The sequence below is a fragment of the Equus asinus genome, chromosome 1, assembly GCF_041296235.1.
Source record: "Equus asinus isolate D_3611 breed Donkey chromosome 1, EquAss-T2T_v2, whole genome shotgun sequence".
Classification (NCBI taxonomy): Eukaryota; Metazoa; Chordata; class Mammalia; order Perissodactyla; family Equidae; genus Equus; species Equus asinus.
In genome coordinates, this window is record NC_091790.1 from 181,989,703 (window position 1) to 182,012,038 (window position 22,336).

General features: G+C 37.1%; 1 protein-coding gene and 1 pseudogene across 2 annotated transcripts in view; one reads left to right on the top strand and one right to left on the bottom strand.

The window, feature by feature from the left end:
* GRM8 (glutamate metabotropic receptor 8) overlaps window positions 1–22,336 on the bottom strand; it is a 720,262-nt gene that overhangs the window by 467,395 nt on the left and 230,531 nt on the right. The window lies entirely within an intron of this gene.
* LOC123287323 (ATP synthase F(0) complex subunit C2, mitochondrial pseudogene) lies at window positions 786–4,483 on the top strand (annotated as a pseudogene).

Below are 22,336 nucleotides of genomic sequence, written 5' to 3' on the forward strand. Positions count from 1 at the left end.
TGACATCAGTGTATTTGATGATTTTAAACATTTTCAGTTCGTTGGAAGACATAAGAAAAACCTTAAGAAAGAGCATTAGCAGCAATTTGGAGATTCTCATTTAACAAAAACATCAATTATTTCAAGTCCTCTGCTGATTAGAAAGTAGAGGATCTCACTTGATATGTCAAAGTATTTCATATTCTGTTTTGCACTCTCATAAAATGACATTCCCATTTCTAAAAATTCTCTGAATGTTCAGCTTTTTCCAATATTCTTCTCTCAGCCTTACATGTCTGTTAGGGAATCAAAGGATGTTGCTCGCCTAAGAAGAAATATGCTAAAGAGAGGATGACACAACAATTTTAGGATGAAAGCGTAACAATCAAATGCCCTTTCCTTCTTTGGTATAATTCCTAAGATTATAGGAAATGTAGAGACCCAGCTCACATCACCTTCAGAGAGACCTTTAGAAGATCTTTCAACTTATCCTTGTGGACAAAATGGAGTAAGTAGAAGCTGAATACATGAATAGTAAGGTAGATTAGTAACAAACAGTTTCAACAGCTTTGCCCAGAGGATGTCAATTAATGGAGCAACATCAATCTGGTTCTAGGTTTCCAAGATCATAGAAGGATTTTTTCCTGGGTTGCATTTGTTTTTACATTTTACTCAATGTCTTTTTCTTTATAAAGATTTTATTTTTCCTTTCTCTCCCGAAAGCCCCCCGGTACACAGTTGTGCATTTTTAGTTGTGGCTCCTTCTTTGAGGGATGTCGCCTCAGAATGGCTTGATGAGCGGTACCATGTCGGCGCCCAGGATCCAACCCAGCGAAGCCCCGGGCCAGGAAGCGGAGCGTGTGAAATTAACCACTCGGCCACGGGGCAGGCCCCTAACTCAATGTCTTGGATGAGAATATAGAGAGGACATCATAAAATTTGTACGAGGGAGAGTGACCATATTGGATGACTGAATCAGGATTGAAAAAGAAGCTGACAGGTTAGAAAAAAGAGCTAAATCTAGTAAGATGAAAAGTAGTAAAAATAAATTTAAAATAAGGCGATTAAGTCCAAAAGGACAGGTTTTTTGTACAGAATGGATAGTAGCAATAGCTTAGTAGCAATCCATGCAACTAAAGCTTAGAGATTTTAATCTATAGAAAGGTTAATATGAATCAACAGCAAATGGAATGATTGTTGAATCAATGAACAAAGGTAGATAGAATCAGCAAGAGAGGAGAGGAAAGGAGGGAAGTGGAGGGAAAAGGAGAAGAGCGAGCAGAGAGTAGGAGAAACAGGAGGAGGAGAAGAGGGAGAGGAAAGAATCTGTACAAAAGGAAGCAAAAGCCCAACCTGTCTCTGTGCAGCCCAGACCACCCCTATACTGCTGCAGTATAAACATGGGCAAACTGGGCACATTCAGGAACCACCCGAGATGTACAGTCAAGTCAATAACATCCAAGACATTCTTGAAGGAATCAGGCATATTTAGCCTTGGAGAGCTGATAATCATGTTCAAACATCCTAAGAACTTTAATAGCAAAAAGAATTGAAGGTGGTGTTGTTTGGCCCCAACAGTTACAAGTAGGACAAATGAATGGGAGGCACAAAACAGCAGAATTAGATTCAATAAGAGTATCTCTGTGTCAAAGTTCTCCACGGATGGAATGGCTCAGTTCTCCAAGGACGGAGCTTCTGACCACTCTCTCCAGGAGATGTTGGAGCCCTGACTGGGAGATCCTTGGCAAGGCTTTTGCAAAATTAATTCAAGCATAAGATATGGGGTAGGACTAAATAATCTTTGAAAGTCCCTTCCAACCTCAAGATTCTAATATTCAAACATTTTCCTGTGGTGCAAATTAGGTTCTTGCAAAAGATTTTCTCTTATAAAAACAATGATAACAAATGGTTAGCCTAGGGGAAGTGAACCAAGTCTTCAGGAACCCCTAAGAGAATCTCCTATTTTCTTGTGTTTGCTCTTTAGAGAACTAATCTCCTTTCCCAGGAATATATTAAGATCTCTTTGTCCGCTGCTATGCCAGCCAACTCTGGGAATTTGCACACAGCACACTTTATACTGCAAATATAATAGTCTGTCCAGCATTCTTCCTTTGTGAGAAATCCCTATTCACTTTCATAAATTATGTGAATGGATCTGAAGCATACTTTCCTTTCTTCAATAGAGACTATTCCCAAAAGCAGCCTGAAACATGCCGAACATCTGCTCTTACACTCAATTCAATACACGATATTGATATGTGTTATTGCTGGGTGAATTCTGAATATGAGGCCACTTTAAAACACTCCGGAACAACTCCCCCCTCCTCCCATGGCCCAGTCACAGGACGTTCGAGGAAATCAGAATAATTCTAATATTTGCCTAAGCAAGCTATAACCAACCAGGTAAATCTGTTAAATCAAAAACCACAGCAGAGCATTCCAAAATCTAATATAAATTAGATAAATATTTCTTTAATTTAATAAATATTTTTAAATATATAAGTATTTTCACTATCTGCCATAGTTTAATATTCAAAGATGTTGCTTTTCCATATGGTAGGTCCATAGGTGTCTGAGTGTTCATTATGAGTTTAGTGTATATGCCTAGCTCATCTTTTAGGATCAATTGCAGTTATTGTTCATCACGGTACAAAGAAAGGTGACCAAAATCCCTAAACCTTGAATTCTTCCTGGTCATCTACAGAAGCCTCTACCAGGCATAGCTAGTTCCCTAACTGATCTGTTCATAAAGATGCTCAGAGTTAACACAATTTTATACTAACTAGGGCTTTGGCTCCAAATTCCTTTCTGGTCTCCTTCTCTGGCGAAGTCACCTGGACTTCACGTGAGCTTGATAGATTTCTCCTGTCCTGTGGGCTAAGGATTAATAAAAACAACCCCAGCAGCTAATCCTTGATTCCTTTCCCAAATCCCACTCGGATTCTAGCCTCTGACAAAGCCACTGCTCTGGCACAGGTTACATCTGCCCAGAGGAGGTGGGTTTTCCTAACTGGTGAAGACTCTGTATACACCTGTGCTGTCCAACACAGTAGCCACTACCCACATGTGGTTCTTTAAATTTGTTTGTTAATTGAAGTTAAAGAAAATTTGAAATTCAGTTCCTCAGTTTTACTAGCCACATCTCAAGTGCTCAACAGCCACCTGTAGCCAGTGGCCAGTGCATAGAACATTTTCATCTGGCTCTATCAGATAGTGCAGCTTTAGTGTCCCATTTTGTTCTAGACTTGGGCAAACCTTGTTCTTGGAGTTGGGCAGACTTTATCTCCCCCTAAAGATCAGAGTGTGCAACTGTTTACTCATTTATTCACTCAACAAATATTTATCAATCCCTTTTCTAGCTGCTGGATATATAACCATGAACAAAACAGACATATTAACTGCTCTTATAGAGCTTATGTTCTAGTGGGAAAATCAACAATAAATAGGTAAATAGCTAAGGGAAAAGAATAATTCAGTTATGAATTTCAAGGTTAGTGTATCTCCCTTTTAGCCTCATAGTAACAAGGTGTTTTTGTTTCATTCAAATGAGCCCATCCTCAGTTGTCAGCCTACTTTCTCTTGACTTTCTTCAGATGGCAAACACTGATGGTTTTAGGATTTACTTGAGCCTAGTGGTTTTTCTCAGCCTTCTTTTCTTTAAAATTTCTACCCATAGTTTAATTCCTACCTATGTCCTTGATTCCCTCATAAGGGTTCTCCAGGCTTTATAGTTTCAATTATCACATTTTTAGGTGTGACTACTCTTAACTCTTTATATTCCCAAACTATACAACAGACTACTAGACATTCCCTCTTGGAAGACCCCACCCCTAGCTTCTTAACCTTCCCATTAGATCTTCAGATCTTGAACTAATAACTTTCTTCTATTCCCAGTGGGCCATACAATCTAGACTGCCATTACTCATACCCGAATTACTAAAACAACCTCCTGAAAAGGTTTCATGTCTCAATTTCTCTTCCTTGAAACTGATCACGCACACCAAATCATGGTTTATCTTAAAATAGTCTGTCATTGTCCCTCTCTGTCTTCTCTGCACTGGGAGCAGCTCCCTTGCCACAGTTCCCCCACTCCCTGAAAACGTATGCCCGCACCAAGTTCATCTCCATCCTCTCCCTGGTCAGAATCACCTCTCAGCTGCTGAGCTGACCACTCTCTGCAGTGGTACTGAAACAACCGACACTGACAGATGAGTGCCTCAGCAGCTTGGCAGCCCCATGTCCTCTGACCTCATCATCCCTAGTAGCAGCTTCCAAATCAGCACCATTTTAAGGGACACTGACACAGCAGCAAAGTTCATTGACGTTGGGGGTGCCACAGTGGAGTGGCTGGCTCTGGGGCTGGGGTTGAGGCTGTGTATGGGACGATGCCAGGAAGCCTTCTCTGAAGCAGCAGCTCTTCTGTGCCATTCTGGGCTTTGCCTTCTTGGAGACCATGAAGGTCTTCTGCCCGATGGTGACCTTTCTCATCTTGTTCACCATGTGAAGGAGCCATTTCCACCTCCCATGGTTCTTTCTTTCACGTATCTTCTGTCCTAAGTGTTCCTTTCCCTAAAACTCCCCAAGCAGCCTGGGAAAAGTGGCTAGCTCAGAGTTTGACAGAAAGAAGACAAATAAACGCTGCATGAATAAGAAAAAATATAGCCTGTCATTATCCTGCCCAAGAATCCACCGTAGCTCCCTATTAGTCTAGAATGAGGTTTCTTTTTCATGAACTTATTGAAAAGATAAGTCTAAAACTGAAAAATTCTGTTATTAAAGCGATTATTTCACCTAGGAGTAAGAATTATAACCTGTTTGGTCTCTGAAAATGATTTAGATTTTTCAGGATGGTGTACCACTTGGCTCCTATGACATACTATGTACCTGCATATGTCTCCTCATTTTTCTAGTTAACACTTTTCAAACCTTCTTCCTCCTGCAGTTTCCACCCAACTTTTCTTCCACAACACACATGCACACGCACACACAAAACAAAAAAAAGGAAAAACAAGGGTGTTTTTTGAATTGACTGAGTTCACTGACACAAATGGGAGCTTTAAGAAACACAAGCAAACTATTTCAGCATTATTTTGGCTAATTTTATGTACCTTCCCATTTCCTTGCCACCCACATGAAGCTGGGCTATGACTTTTTCCACAAGGTCCCAAGCTCAACAGCTAGAGTTAGTCACAAAATGACTTTCTGCGGACAACTTTTGGATCAACATCCCAAAGTAAAATCAGCTAAGCCTTTGACCAGAGCATCTAGTGGTGATTAATAATTTTATCACTGGCTAGGATGATAAAAAATACAAAGAGCAAACTCATTACTCTATTGTGATCACAAACTAAATATTTATCTCCTAAATATTTTAAATGTCCAAAAAGCAAAATTGAAATTTGAGTTTATTAGTAATTGAAGCAGAACTAATGAAAGATTCCTTATTAGAATGTTCTAGTTACCTTTTCATAAAAAATAAAAAAGAGCAAACTCATTACTCTGTTGTGATCACAAACTAAATATTTATCTTCTAAATATTTTAAATGTCCAAAAAGCAAAATTGAAACTTGAGTTTATTAGTAATTGAAGCAGAACTAACGAAAGATTCCTTATTAGAATCTTCTAGTTACCTTTTCATAGATATCTATTTCCTTTTTCCTGAGGATTAAATGTACAAAGGAAAATATAAGTCTCATTTATTATTATCATAACCTGCTCTAGCAATAAAGGGAAGGAAGATTTTCTTATCTTTCTGTCATATTTTATTGCAGTTGAACTAATTCTTCTAGTTATAATATGCCCCTAATATAACTATACAAGTTAACTGGTGCTTAAAGTTACTAAAGCCCCAAATTTTTGTACTTTTTTATTCACAATAATTACTCTTTCAATTATAATAAATGTACTAGACTCTGAGAAACTATGTAGACCTTTATATTTGTTATTCAGATCCCTTGAAAAATGTTCAAAATTATTAATATACATAATATAATAGACATTAATAATTTCCCTGCAAGAGACTAGCTCACACTCAATCAATGTTGAACTCATTTATTAATACCATTTCACAGGAGCTTCAGGTCACTAGAATTATTTTCGTTGACTTGGAAAAGTACAGAAGACATAAGTTATATCTGAAAAATACAGAAGACATACAGCAAATATTTAATTGTGCTCAAATGCTTCTGTATCTGTATGACAATATTTATTTAACAAACACGTACATAGCACTGCACTGTTCTAAGCCTTTTGTAAATGTTAATTCATTTAATCCTCATAAGAACCTTGTGAGGTAGGTCATATCCTTATACCCATCTTATGAACAGGGAAACTGCAGCATGGGAGAGGTTAAGTGTCTCGCCCAAGTCCATAGAGCTAGTAAATGGTGAATTCAGAATTTGAACCTAGAAGTCTGGCTCCAGAGTCTGAACTCTTTTAAGCACTCTGCTAGGCTGCCTCTCATTATTCAAAATTCTTTCCATATTTGAAATCTAGTTTCAATATAAGAATGTTATAGCTTTTAACTACATAAAAAAAAACTTTTCCCCCTTGATATCTGAGATCATCTTGTGGGTGCTCCCACACAGACACTCAAGGTCTCCCTGATCCCCACCCCATTGGCTCAGGTGCCCTCCTGCTGAGTACAATCCAACTCTGTGCCTTCTCCTAGGGCAGCACCTACCATGATTTCTGCATATTAAATACTAACTTCGTTAAGGGCAGGGAGTATGCCTTGATTACAGTTGCATCTCCAACACGTTGTACCTTGGGCAGATAAAGCATTGTTATAAGTCATACAACAGCCAAAGAATTAAATTAATTTCTTATCAAATTATGACACCCGTAATAAATAGATTTCTTCCCTTTACCCATAGGAGTAGGCACCCATTCCAATTTTTAAATTACCAAGCATGTGGAAATAGACCTATCATTTGAAGGAAATGATACTGCAGAAAAATAAGTTAATGGATGGTTCACTCTTCATCTTGGTATAGAGCTTTCAAAATTTAGGGAGTTTTGAACTTAAAGACACTAAAGTCCCTTATTTGAAGAAGTACCAGTACAGCTGCACAGAGCATTTCAAGCTAAATGTCAGGGAATATACACCAAACTACTACAACAGAACACTTTCATCAAAACCTCGCAGCAAGCAAAAAATTGCCAGCTAGCACATTGCTCTCCATGAGAAATGACATTATGTCATTTTGTCCAAAGGACATCAAAACAATTTGTCAGTTTAACAGAGGATTTAGATACAGCATGAGAAGCCTTTCAGTTACCACTTTTAGCATTTCCAGGAAAATTGCTATAGAAGCTCTTAAGGCAGAATAATCTGAACCTAACTAGACTTACTAACCAACACAAACTATAACTTTTCTAAAATGTCTACTTCTTTATAAGTAGAAGAATTTGTTAGAAAAGTCCTACTAACTCTTGGAAAACATAGTTCTACAAAGAAATGGTGATTTATTTGCTTTCATTCAGTAATATTCACTCGTTGAATTGTTAATTATGTACCTATTATGTGCTGGGTACTCGAGTGTACTTATATGAATCACTTTTCTGGCAATAAAACCATTATTTTTTAATTGGGTTAGTAATTCCAAGATTTTTTTTTTTTGGTCAAATTTAACAGCACTAGTTAGTGAGTTCCTAGTATGCGTGGAAAGGAAGATCAGAATTTTACTTGAGATAAATAATTCTATATTTTATCTTGCATGGCAGGAACATAAGTAGGTTTGTGTCAGCTTATACATGTAGTTTGAGTGTTCTGATTAATGGTTCATTTTGTATTTTTGCTTAATTTGGCCAGTAATTTCACTAAAATAGTCCAACTGGCTTTGGCATTTATATAGGGCCAGCCACAGCTCCATAAATGAGAAAGCTGAATGGGCATTGGAAGACTAACTCCCTCCTCGACCACAAGGTCCTGAGGATAAGAACCATGACTTCTGTAGCTCTGGGGATGGACGTATTTCCTAGCATAGACTGTGCAGCAATATGTGATTGCTTGAATGAATGAATGATCTCACGTATACTCTCTGAAACACATAAAGCTATATCCCATTTATAAAAATTGCCAGAGGGGCCGGCCTGGTGGCGCAGCAGTTAAGTTCGCACGTTCGTCTTCTCGGCAGCCGGGGTTTGCCGGTTCAGATCTTGGGTGTGGACATGGCACCGCTTGGCAAAAGCCATGCTGTGGTAGGCATCCCATATATAAAGGAGAGGAAGATGGGCATGGATGTTAACTCAGGGCCAGTCTTCCTCAGAAAAAAGAGGAGGATTGGCAGCAGTTAGCTCAGGGCTAATCTTCCTCAAAAAATAAAAATAAAAAAATAAAAATTGCCAGAGGTACCATACACGAAGATGGCCATTGCTCTTATAATATTAACCCTTCCTAAATGCAGAGATCATATTAAGGCTTTTAAGGCAAAATAACTTAAAACTAACCAGATTAACCAAGCCATATGTAACTTTACTAAAGGCTTTTGCTCACTTCAGTGAGATTTCCTTAATTCTCTTAACTTCCCATCACTGATTCTGCTTTGTTTTGCTTTTTACTTTCCCGTTATCTTTTAGGCTATTCTGATTATTAAGTTAGAGGTTAGCAGAATAACAAATTGTAACTCTGCTTCTTGGTTACCAGCTTAAATTCTATTAACAATGCATGATTATCCAAGCTTAACTCCTTCTTACAGCTTTGATAACATTATACTATGAACTCTGCACCTGCAGTCATGCTGTCTGTACCTTTCTACTCTAACACATGTTTGCGTCATCTCGCAACTAAACCGTAAGCTGGAGCAGTGCATGCCGCCGTCCCTCTTTATTGCCGTCCTCACACGCTGACAGGATCAGCACTACTGTGTCCACTCCAGCGGCATGTTGGGAAAGATAATACAGTACTGAAAAGTGAGGGATAGGAGGCAGAGAAAAGTATCCCAAAGTCCTCTGCTTGAAAATTGCATTAAAACTTCCAAGAGAAGTGAAATACTCTCCTTCACTCTTTCTATCTTAGTCATCATCTTTAAAATTTATACATAATCAAATTCTGCTAGTGCTAACCTGACAGCATCGGCATTAGGTAACATTCATAGCGTCAGACACTGTTGTTTGGCCAACCAAAGAGCCACTCCCAGGCCCAAGTCACCCGCTTCTGGGGTTAGGAGCACTAATACTTACTTTCCCTGCTTCTCTTGCAGGGGGCACCCATGTGATACAGTTCTGGCTGGCATTGCCCCTTCCTCCTTCTTCTGTCCTGAACCTATGATGCCTGGACCTGCACTGTGTATTTTGCAACCAAGTAGCAAAAAGTATGAAATTGAAAAGCCAACTTGTTGGGGACAGTGAAAGAGAGAATAAAATAGCATTACTGAGCAACTAAACCAATGCAAGGAATCTCCTACCTTCAGATAGCTTGATGTGAGAAGAGAAGACCTAAATAGATATTAACGTATATTTAATTAGGCCAATAAATTGTTTATTTAAGCTACTGTGACAGCCGAATGCCTTCCAAGTGAGACATTAGCTAAGACAGTTATGGTTTAAATCCTGGTTCTGCCTTTTACTAACTGTGTGACCTTGGGTAATTTACTAAACATCTCTAAGCTCAGTTTCTCATCTGTAAAATGGTCATAGGTGTAATTGCTACCATAGGATTGTTGTGAACTATAGTGAGAAACATGCTATAATGCCCACAAAGTAACTGGCATTGAACTTGGCATGTAGTGTTACTATCAAACATTAAAGACACACTTTAATACTAATATATGAACACTTAAGAATGTTTTTAAAGTAAGTGTTGCTTCTTTCCCCCTTAAATAATTGCATATTAAAAAATTAAATATTTAAGATTGTGGAGAATACAATTCTTTATAAAATAATTTTCAATTCTACATCTTTTAGGTCTAAACATCTACAATTAGCATTAAAATGCACAAATACACTCAGGTGTGATTAAATTATCAACTAATAATTACTATAATTTAAATTTTTATATTCTTAGAATTATTTTTATAGAAAAATAAACTACTTCCTCAAGTACAAGGATAGACTAAATAATGGCTTGCAATAACCCTACAACTTTCACCCACTACCTCACCCTGAGATCCGAGGCCCTGTGAATCTTCAGTGTTTCATTATTAGGTTATTTTCAGAGCATTCAACTATTTCTCTTGGATCATTGAAGAAAACAGCAGGTCTCTGGTTTTTGTTTTATTTTATTTCAGTCATAAGCATTCTAGCTTCACTTCAACAAGATCATCATTCCAAATGTTTCTCTTTAGAAGCTTATCTTGCAAGGCCAATAAAAGATTGTGTTCCTAAGCCTAGAGACTTTCCATTTATAGTTTTCCATTAAGCCTCTTAAAGGTAGGTATTTATTCCAATTAAATATTTAAAAGATAGGTCCTTTTATGAAATAGCTTTTATATTAATTCAAAAAGAGATAATTATTTATACTTCTAAACCCTTTCTAATAGGATTTGAGTCGGTCTACAACAAAAGACATAGATTAAGATTGTTAAAATAAATCAAAACATATCAAAGCATCAGAAAAGATGATGTAAATATCAAAGTCATTGCTATGATTATGGACAAAATTTAGCTCTGAGCTTCCATCAGACTAAGGCAAAAATGAAAATATAACTAATTAAGCAATTCTCATTACTTTATAGAGAAGCTCTGTAATACTTTTGTATACTAATTCTAAGTGCGGTCTTGGTACTAAATTCCAGCAGGAATTTATCTTATGGGCCCTTCTTCAAGGAAAATTGAGTTTCATAATACACAGTATTTTCATCAGTGAGGTTCAGTGGCTGCTTTGAACTTCAATAAAAATCAATAGCATAAGATTATGCCAGTAATTCTTAAATTATTTTTAGCCATGGAACATGGAAAATAAAATATTATGCAGCAGCTCAATATATATAAGAGATAAATAAGAACTTCTCTAATTGAAACAGAGTTAAAGAGCCTAAAGCTACCATAATCACTGATTACAGAATCTGTGTAAGGAAAAGGCCTATGTGGCCAATAAACTGATCATGTTAGTTATAAATATAAAAATGCAAATAAAATGTCCTAGAGCTAATATCATACTTAGTGGTAAAAGATTGTATGCTCTCTCTATAATATTGGGGAGAAGGCAAGGATGTCTACTCACAGAAGTTCCATTCAGCATTGTATGGGAGGTCCCAGCCAGTGCAACAAAGCAAGGGGAGAAAAGAAATACAAGGCATACAGATAGGCAAGGAAGAAGCAAAACTATTTTTAGACAAACAACCTGATTGGTTATGTAGAAAATCTTAAGAATCTACCCAAAAAAGCTACTAGAATTAATAAGTTAATTGAGCAATGTTACAGGAGATGAGATCAATAGACAAAAAGTATCAGAAATGAAACAAAAAAATACATTTACAATAGAATCAAAAAGCCATGAAATACTAAGGAATAAATTTAACAAAATGTCTGCATGGGTAGTAAACTTAACACTACAAAATATTACTGAGAAAAATTAAATAAGACTTATATAAGGAGATTGCTGAAGACAAATTGTGCCCTGCTAAAATTCAAATGTTGAAGCCCTAACTCCCAATGTGACAGAATTTGGAGATGGGACCTTTGAGAGGCACTTAGGTTTAGATGAGATCATGAGAGTGGTGCCCTCATGATGAGATTAGTGGCCTTATAAGAAGAGACACAAGAGAGCTTGTTTCTCTCTCTCTGCACACACACAAAGAAGAGGTCATGTGAGCACACAGCAAGATGACGGCTGCCTACAAGTCAAGAAAGAAGAAGCCGCCACATGAAATCTACTTTGTGGGCACATTTATTTGAACTTCCCACCTTCCAGAACCGTGAGAAACTAAATTTCTGTTTTTTAAGCCACCCAGTCTGTGGTATTTTGTTATGGCAGCCCAAGCTAAGACAAAGATATACCAGGTTCATGGATCAGAAGACTCAATATTGTTAAGATATCAATCCATTCCAAATTGTTCTTCAAATTCAGTACAATCTCAATTAAAACCCCAGCAGGTCCACATGGCCCAGCAATTCCATTCCTAGATATATACCCCAAAAAATTGAAAATAGGGACTCAGACAGATACTTGTATGCCAATGTTTGCTGCAGCATTATTATCAATAGCCAAAGGTAGAAACAGCCCAAGTGTCCCATCAACAAATGAATGGATAAACAAGATGTGGTATATACACACGATTGAATATTATTCGGCCATAAAAAGGAATGAAGTTCTGATACATGTTACAACATGAACGAATCTTTAAAACAGTATGCTAAGTGAAATAAGCTAGACACAAAAGAACAAATAATGCATGATTCTATTTATATGAAATATCTAGAATAGGCAAATTCATAGACAGAAAGTAGATTAGAGATTACAGGGGCTGGGAAGTATTGGGTGTTACTGCTTAATGGGTACAGAGATTCTGTTTTGAGTAATGAAAATTTTGGAAATAGTGTTGATGGTTGCACCACATTGCAAATGTAATTAACATATATTTAAAAATGGTTAAAATGGAAAACTTTATTTTATATATATAATTTACTACAATAAAGAAAACTATTTACAGAAAAACCCAAGAAGCTTTCTCATAGACATCTACAAATTGATTGTAAAAGATCCATGAAAATGTAAACGACCTAAAATAGTCAAAATCATTTTGAAAAGAAGAACTAAGTTGGAAGACTTAACGTTACCTGATCTGAAGACTCATCAGAATACTACAATAATCAAGACAGTGTAGTATTGGTGTAAAGGGTAGATACACAGATCAATGGAAGAGAAAGAGTATTCAGTAATAGATTCATAGACGATCAATTCATTTTCAATAAAGTGCCAAGATAATTCAATAGGGAGAGGAGTCTTTTCAATGAATAGTGTAGAACATCTGGATATGCTCATGAATAAATGAACTTTGACCTTTCCTCAGATCATACACAAAATTAATTCAAAATAGGTCATAGACCTAAATGTAAAAACTAAAACTATAAATTTCTTAAAAGATAAAACTTTGCAAAAAGTCAAAAGCAATAAATTGAATTTCACCAAAATTAAAATCTCATCTTCACAAACTCAATTAAGAAAACAAAAAAGAGGGGTTGGCCCTGTGGCCAAGAGGTTAAGTTCGCACGCTCTGTTTCGGCGGCCCACGGTTTCACTGGTTTGGATCCTGGGCGCAGATACGGCACCGCTCATTAGGCCATGCTGAGTCAGCATCCCACATGCCATAACTAGAAGGACTGACAACTAAAATATACAACTATGTACTGGGGGGATTTGGGGAGAAAAAGCAGGGGAAAAAAAGAAGATTGGTAACAGTTGTTAGCTGAAGTGCCAATCTTAAAAAAAAAAAAAGAAAATGAAAAAGATGAGCCACAAACTGGGATGAAATGTTTTATATATATACAAATACATATGTATATATATATATATATATATACACATTGATATAAATTGTGATATAAATTGATATGTGTATACATATATGAATGTATATTATGAATGTATGTATATATATATATGAATTCATATGTAGATATGAATTGATATGTGTGTGTGCATGCACATCTGACAAAGGACTTGTATCCAGAACTTAATAACCTATAGCTTAATAATAAGACAAAAACCCATTTAAAAAGTTATCAAAAGATTTGAACAGATGTTTTATAAAAGAAGATATACAAACAAATGGCTACTAAGTACATCAAAAAATGCACAACTGTATTAGTCAACAGGAATATGCAAATTTAAACCATATTAAGATACCATTAGAAACCCATTAGAATGACTAAAAATAAAAAGACTAGAGCAAGTGGAAGTCTCATACAATGCTGGTGGGAAAGTAAAATGCTGCAACTACTTGGTAAAACAGTTTGGTGGATTCTTATAAAATTAAACATATATTTGTCACATGACCCAACAATCCCAAGAATAGTCATACGCCTGCCCTACAAGAATACCCATAGCAGATTTACTCACAATAGCCAAAAAAACGGAAAACAACCCAACTATCCATCAATAAGTGAATGAATAACCAAATCATGATATCTCCATTCAACAGACTCAACAATAAAAAGAAATAGACTATTTTACTGTTGTTATATGCAATGACATGGATAAATTTCAAAAACATTTTACTATGCAAAGAAGACATGCATACTGTATCATTCTATTTACATGGAATTCTAAAACAAGCAAAACTAATCTGTAATGAAAGAAAACAGGTCAGTGGTTGCCCAGGGTTGTAGCTGGTAGGAGAGAGAGGGACTGCAAAGTCATATGAGGGAACTTTTTTGGGTGATGGTAATGTTCTATATCTCGAATGTGGTGGTGGTTACATAGATGTACGCATTTGTCAAAACTCATCAAACTCTATACTTGGAGTGAGTGTATTGTATTCAATGTAAATCATACCTCAACACAGTTTTGAAAAGTGGAATTAAATACCTACACCCATTACTGAGTCCACATCATGTACTTGCTGAAGCTGTCACAGAATGGATTGTTAAAGCAATACAGCCACAGGTAAGCTGAAGTGCGGGTGTAAATTCAGTTTGAGGATAAACAGAATCTTGAGTCACCGGCAGCACCAGGGGCAATCTCTCCCTCATGCCCAGCTGGGAAATGTCCATATTCTTTTCCACCAGCAATGAACATATCCCAGGTAAACAGCTCGAGAGCCAGGAGAAAGACTATGTGGCATCTTGCTCCTAGAAGACAACTGCTCTTGACAGTGGGGACTTGAGACAGGACTCCGGACTCCACTGCTTCCCTGACCAGGACACCCCACTAATTCTCAATCTCTCATCTTCAAGATAGTCCTTCAGGAATTTGCTCAAAAACCCTACGTTTCAACAAGAAATGATTTTAAAACATTGAAAGCATAACTGAAGTGGTGGTTTATATATTCTTCTTTGTGTAGAGAAAAATTCATCTTGTAAATTTTCTAAATTTCCTAATAATATTAGTTCATTTTCTCTGATGATCTTACAGGCAACTTATAATACTAATATTAATACTAACACTATGGTTTTCAAACACTTCATGATCTTAACAGAAATCCTCAGAGGTCTATGATGGGCCTGGAATTAGGGTCGAAGGATATACATTTTAACAGCTCCCTGGTGATTCTAGGGCAGACAGCCTTCAAGCATACTATGAGAAACACCAGTCTAGCGGATTCTCTGTTTCATTGCTTTACCAGAGACACTTAACTTTTTAGTCAAAACTCTGTATTCGTAGAGGCCCAACTGTGCTACTGATTACAAGAGGTCTCATTCCATAAATTCACTCCAGTTAGGTTGGAGTGAATTGACAGACAGGCTAGATAATAATCAAATACATAATCAAAGTCAATTTAGTCACTATATCCTTTCTTTAAACTGTCCCTCATGCATATATGGCATGATTATTTTTGCATGGGGCAATATATAACTGATTGTTGACCTTGCTTCTGTTAAACAAATTTTAAACACAAATTGCACTGATTCTATGAACAGCAACATCCTAGGAAAACAACCCATAAAGAATCTCTACTCTTAACCTCCAGAGAATGGTGACATGAATTGCTTAAAAGAACATGAAATAGCTTGCTGCTACAGATTCAATTTCTTCTGAGAAAAGGTGTGAACTCTTACAGGTGGCATCCAGATGGGGAATTAGTCCTTTCCCACCCACATGAAGAAAGTCTATAAAACCTCTTCCACAACAGGAGAAGAAAGGGGAGAGATTTTGTGCCAATAAATTTTACAGCTTGTGCATTGGAAGCGTACTGCAACTTTTGGGAGCAATCCATATTATGTGTAACTGTGTAGTGTCAACTAGAACAGATAACTAGACGACAGAAATTGAGTTGATGGAGAAGTAATATGTCAAAGTCTAAACTTTGAGCAAAGGTAGACAGACTGAAAAATTTCCACAATTAAATCTGGTTTTGGTCTTTAAAATGCCCAATTCACATGAGCCTGCATGGGTCAGCATGTGATGCAGAAGAGGATCAGTAAATGGAAGGCAACTGGGCTGCTAACAGGAGACGATTCACCACAAGCAGCCAGAGACACTCTCAGCCTCTCAGGGTTGGAGTTTCACTGATGCCTTAATGAGTAGAGTTGATGGTAAACCCCAGAACAATGTGTAGTTATATCTGTATGTAATTTATTTGTAGATCTTTCTTTATATATGCATCTAAGTTAATTAACTAGTTTGGTTTAAACAGTTTATTTTGCAGGGAAAGACTATGTGGCCTCTCATTCTCAGTAAATCCTTTTAAAGACTTTATAACCATTTGCATTATTAAGAAAAGGCATTCAAACTAGTTGAACCCAACCCACAACTGCAATTATGAGCATCTTCTTTTATTAGTGGCTCTTAATTTTTAAGAAAAATTGTTAAGAAAATTCACTGTGAGTGCTTTATTCTATAAAATAAATTATTTGACTAAGAACCAGATGACGGAACAAGAAAATGAGAAAAAAAGAAAGATTGCAGAAGTAAGGAAACAAAGCGAGGGCCAAAAGAACACCATTAATAAAGTAACAAATAAATTAGTAAGATCAAAGAACTGAATAGACAAGGTTGAAAATTGACTTACTCACTAGATGGAACATTTGAGAAAGTCACAGTGAATGCAGAGAAAAAACGCAAAAACTGAAGCAATTATAAGAAAAGTAACATATATAGAAGGCAGAAAAGGTACATAATACAATAAATGCAACAGAAAAACTGTCCAAAGATACAGCACAACTAAACTTCTCTGGTATGAAAGGAAAAAATAAATCTGGATATTGAAAGGGCACATGCAATTCCAAGAAAAATTGATAAACAATGATCATCTGCAAGAAAGAGCTTTGTTTAAACTTTCTCCCCTCAACTTCAAGGGTGAAGAAAAACTTAGTTATCAGTTCTTGCTATCTATTCCTCTATCTACACACATAAGCAAAGAGAGATTTCTAGAATGATAATCACCAAAATTGGAATGATTATTTCTGGGAGGTGGCATTCGAGGTGGGTTATCACATTTTTCTATGTACTTTCCTCATTGCTCGTATATTTATAATGAACATGTGTTACTTTTACAAAAGCAATACATTTATTGTTAGTATGAAGGAAGGAAGACTACAGATTTGCCAAGATACTATTTTATCACTTTCCTGGTTACCTAATCATTACAAAAAAAGTAGGAAGAGGAGGTAGAGAAGGAAAAGAGAGAAAAATCATCATTCATTTTGTGTTGATCATAAATCATATATGTGGATTCTTAGGAATATCTGCTTATACCTGACATATTAAAATTTTACTCAGTGATTTTGCCTGATATTTGTTTCTAATTTGAAGCATCTGAAAGAGAACTCCGTATTTGCAGAGGCCCAACTGTGCTACTGATTACAAGAGGTCTCATTCCATAAATATTTACATTCTGCTCTACAAGAGCAGAGAAACAACTTAATGTGTCTGTTGCTTTCCCACTTAAACAGACTCTACTCAACAAAACAACTGTGGCTCTTTTCTACATCTGATTCTCTTTTCCACCAGATCTCTGGTAGAACGTCAATTTCCTGAAGATGTAGGCTGTGCTTTCTCTTTGTTACAGATAATGTGTGGCTTTGCATGGTGGAAGTACTAAAAATAAAAAATAAAATTGTAAGCTAATTGATTGTTGTGATGATGATATTGTTTCAAACCCCTAAGGCCAGGCTGTGAACCATCTTAACCAGAAGTAATCTCCACTAAGTTGCAGACTGAGTGAATTTGCCAAGCACAATTCTATTTGCAATGAGTCTCTTACAATTATCTACTATCCTCCCAATTACTCCCTTGCATTTCATTTAGGGTTTTAGCAACCGGCTCACTGTAAACCTCTCTGCCACTACGCCAGGCTCTATTTTTACTAGTGCAAATATTCCTCGTTCTTTTTTTTTCTCCATTGTGCTCACCTAGCAAAACACAGACTCTCTTAAAACCCAACTAGCTATCTACTCCCGACTTGTACCTAGCAGCTGAAAGTGGCTAGAGAAAAACACTCACTTGAGTTACCTGACCTCATACAAACTTTTAAGAAAGAATTTTTTCAAAATTCTTCTTTTTCTTAAAGTAAACTTATGACCACAAATCTCAAGAAACACCTCATCACCCAGCATCCTTCTATGCTTCCATAGTAAATTCATTCCCAATCTTCCGAAAATTTATTTTATATATTTTCCTCTCACCTCAAACCCTGGATACTCCCCCCTCCCTCTACCTCTCACTCCGAGCTAATGACCTTGATTTCTATTTCACTGAAAAACTAAAAGCAGGGGCTGGCCTGGTGGCGCAGCAGTTAAGTTCGCACATTCCGCTTTGGCAACCCGGGGTTCGCTGGTTCGGATCCCAGGTGCGGAGATGGCACCGCTTGGCACACCATGTTGTGGTAGGCGTCCCACATATAAAGTAGAGGAAGATGGGCATGGATGTTAGCTCAGGGCCAGTCTTCCTCAGAAAAAAGAGGAGGATGGGCAGCAGTTAGCTCAGGGCTAATCTTCCTCAAAAAAAAAAAAAAAGACCTAAAAGCAATCAGAAAAATCTCCCTCATTTTCCCATCACCAAATCTTCTAACCTAACTGCATCTGACTCATCTGCTCTGTCTTTCCTCCTGAAAACATGGATGACCTCCCATTGTTCCATTTAAACCAACCCTCCACAGTGCATTGGATTCCATCCCTTCTCACTTACTCAGAATTCTGCTACTGGAGTTCTTCCCCTCGTTTTCTGCCCCTTCCTCAGATTTCCTCTCTGTACTGGATCATTTCCACTAGCATGTAAACATGCTATTAAAGGTCTCTCACCTTAAAAAGCAAACAAATGAACAAAACAAACTTCCTTGATCCTATTTACCCTTCCAGCTTCTGCCCAGTTCTCTGCTTCTCCTTTGGGAAAGAGCATCTCTACTTGCTCCCATTCACTCTTTCGTTGACGCCAATCATGCTTAGTCTCCACCACTCCCATGGAGCTGCTCAAATCAAGGTCGTTAAAAACTCCCTTCTTGCCACATCTGTCTCCAAATTACTCAACATCTCAAAAGTGTTAACTTAATGGATAATGGCTTTGTTCTTAAAATACTCACTTCACTTGCTTCCAGTGAAGAACCTTTACTGATTTTCCTCTTAATTCTTTAGCATTTTTCCTCAGTTTCCATTGCTGGTTCCTCCTCTTCTCAATGTTAGCATTCTCCTGAGTTCAGCCCTTGGCTCTCTTCTCTTCTTTACTTTTATTTTGTCCCAGATAATCTCTTCTAGTCCCATGGTATTATATAATTACCAGCACATTGATTATTCCCAAACCATATAGATATTATATAGTCTCTATATTCCATATTCTAATCTTTGTCTTCTATTTCCAGGCTCTCACCTGTGCCCTAAACTCACAATTCTTGATATCATACTACTGCCTACTTAATATCTCCACTAGGATGTCTAATAGATCTCTTGAACTAACAGCCAAACAAAAACTCTTCATTTCTATCTTCATCAAATTTGTAGCCCCCTCGATCACCCCCACCTCAGTTACCAACACCACCATTTACTATTTTTCAAACCCAACATCTAAGCGTAATTTCTGATTATTTATAATTTTGATTATGAAATAATTTTAATTATCCCTTTTCCTCAACCCCGATCCAAACCATGAACAAATCCTGTGGACTTTACCTTCAAAATATTGCAAATCAGACATTTATCATCACTTCCAGTGCTATTACCTTAGTCCAGACTACATCATCCCTCACATCAACAGCTGCAATAGTAATAACCAGTCTCCCTGCTTCCGTTCTTGCCTCCCGATAATCTATTCTCCATTAAACAATCAAATGGAACTTTTGAAAACATAGATTAGATTGTATCATTCTCCTGCTGAAAACTATAATAGGTGTCCACTGACTGTTGATAGAATTTAACTCCTTACGTGGTCCACTGGGTTCCACACAATCCGCCTTTACCTCCCACTTCGACTTCATCTCCTGCTCACTCCATTCCAGCCACACCCACCTTCTTGCCTCCTCAAACACACAAAATTTCCATCTCTCTCAGGTTATTTACTCATGCTGTTTTCTGGAATTCTTTCCCATAATATCTTCACATAAATGGACCCCTTACATCATTCAAATATCTTCTCCAACATCACTGTTACAAAGAGGGCTTGTCTGACCAGCCTCTGTAAAACATTTCCCACTTCATCTTCTTATCACTCTCTGTTCCTTTATTCTGTGTTCTTTTCTTCATAACACTCTACAATGTCTGAAACTTATACACTTAGTTATTTGACTCTTTATCTGCTTATCAGTTGTCTTCTCCACTAGAATGTAACCCCTTCAGGTAGGGACTCTGCTGTATTTTCTGCTGGCTCCCCATGCCTCCTAAAACTAGTATCAGCCCCAGAGAAAGTGCTCAGGAGATACTTCCTGAATAAATGAATGAAGGAGTCCTTTGCTTGCTGAAAAACCTCACTGATTCAGCTCATTGTTGGCCCAAGAAGGGCAGGTTTTTGAAAGTATTAAATGACAACTACTCTGCCTTCTATGTAGAGACAACATAAACCAGATGAAATTTCAACGGAGGCTATGCTCAACCTGGCAATTTTTGAACCACTTTCCTATTTTCTAATGTCCCTTCTCCCTCACTGACAGCACTGAGCATGTTCATGCTGCCTGGAGGCTGTCTATGTGTATACATGACCCTCACCGGAGCCTCGGTTACCTCTAGAGCACTTCCTCCATGAGATCAAGCATATTGCAATCACACAATGGAAAGATGCAAAAATGCCCAAAATGTACCTGCTTCTCTGCCCTATCAGTTCACTCTCCCCCAACCCTCCCCCCCTTCCCCTTTGACAGAGAGTTCCAGCAACTTATGGGTCCTAAAAATCTTCATGATAGTTTTCAATAAATGTTAAAGCATAACTGTGATTAATTTTATGTGTCAATTTGACTGGATCACTGGGTGCCCAGATATTTAAACATTATTCTGGGTTTGACTATGAAGGTGTTTCTGAATGAGACTAACATTTGCATTGACAGACTGAGTAAAGCAGATTGCCCTCCCCAGTATGACTGGGCCTCATCCAATGCCTTGAAAGCCTGAATAGAACAAAAGTCTGAGCAAGAGAAAACTTGTTCTCTCTGTCTGACAATCTTGAGCTGGGATGAGTCTCCTCCTGCCTTCAGACCCAGACTGATTTACACCGTCAGCTCTCCTGGTTCTCAGGCCGTCACACTCAAACTGGAACTTACACATAGACTCTCATGCATCTCAGTCCTTCAGACTGCAGATCTGGGAACTAATCAGACTTCATAATCATTGTGTGAGCCAATTCTTTATAATAAATCTCTCTAGATAAATAGGTAGGTAGGTAGGTAGGCAGATAGAGAGATACATAGATATGGATAGATTCTACTCTCTTTCTCTGGAATGTCCTCATTAATATAATAAACTTTGTTTTTGCCTCCTAAGGAGCTCTGGAATCAACTTTCTCAGTGTGGAGATGCCTCATCAGTGTCAATTCTTTCTTTCTTTCTTAGTAACAGAAGTTCACTATATTCAGTCAGCCTAAGTTTGTCCACTAGAGTAGGTTAGACACTGGGATCCTTGGTAGAAGGCAGAGCCCATTCTTCCCTAAGATTCAATTTCAGACAGAAACAATTCCAAATCCTCCCCCAGCAAAGATGGACAGATGCAAACTCTTCATCCCTTCTTTTCAGGACCATCATTTTCCCCAAATGATCCCAGAACTATTTACATGAAGACAATACAAATTGTATGTTTGTATGATGGATATAAAATTATTTTCACTTATGAGAATGAGTTGTCATTTTTGTTTAATTACCAATCACATCTTTTAAAAAATAGAGAATACATTGATCAATCAGGAATGTAGGAGAGATTTTATCTCATTATGGGTGGTAAAAATATAAGAGTTTCTAGTGCCATGTTATACTGTATTTCTTAAAAAATGTTAATCCTTTCATAAGAAAATATTTTATCCCTTAGGGAAGAATCCTTGATTCTTCCCATCACTCTGCTTTACTTTATATTAATAACTTTTTTCATAAATTTTACTATTAACTTTTGACTTCTAGCAATGTTTTATCACTAGTGAATTCTTTCAGACAACCATAGGGTAATATGGTAAAGATTAACATCTTAATAAAGGAGAATAACTTTTTTGCATTCTTAGAAAGTTCAAGGCCAAGATAATTGTCTTATAATCATAGTTAGGGAAAGGTTTTTCATGGTTTTTATAAAGACACCAAATGAAACTGTCTTGAAATAGTTATCAAGTATCTCTTTAACGTAAATCCATACACAT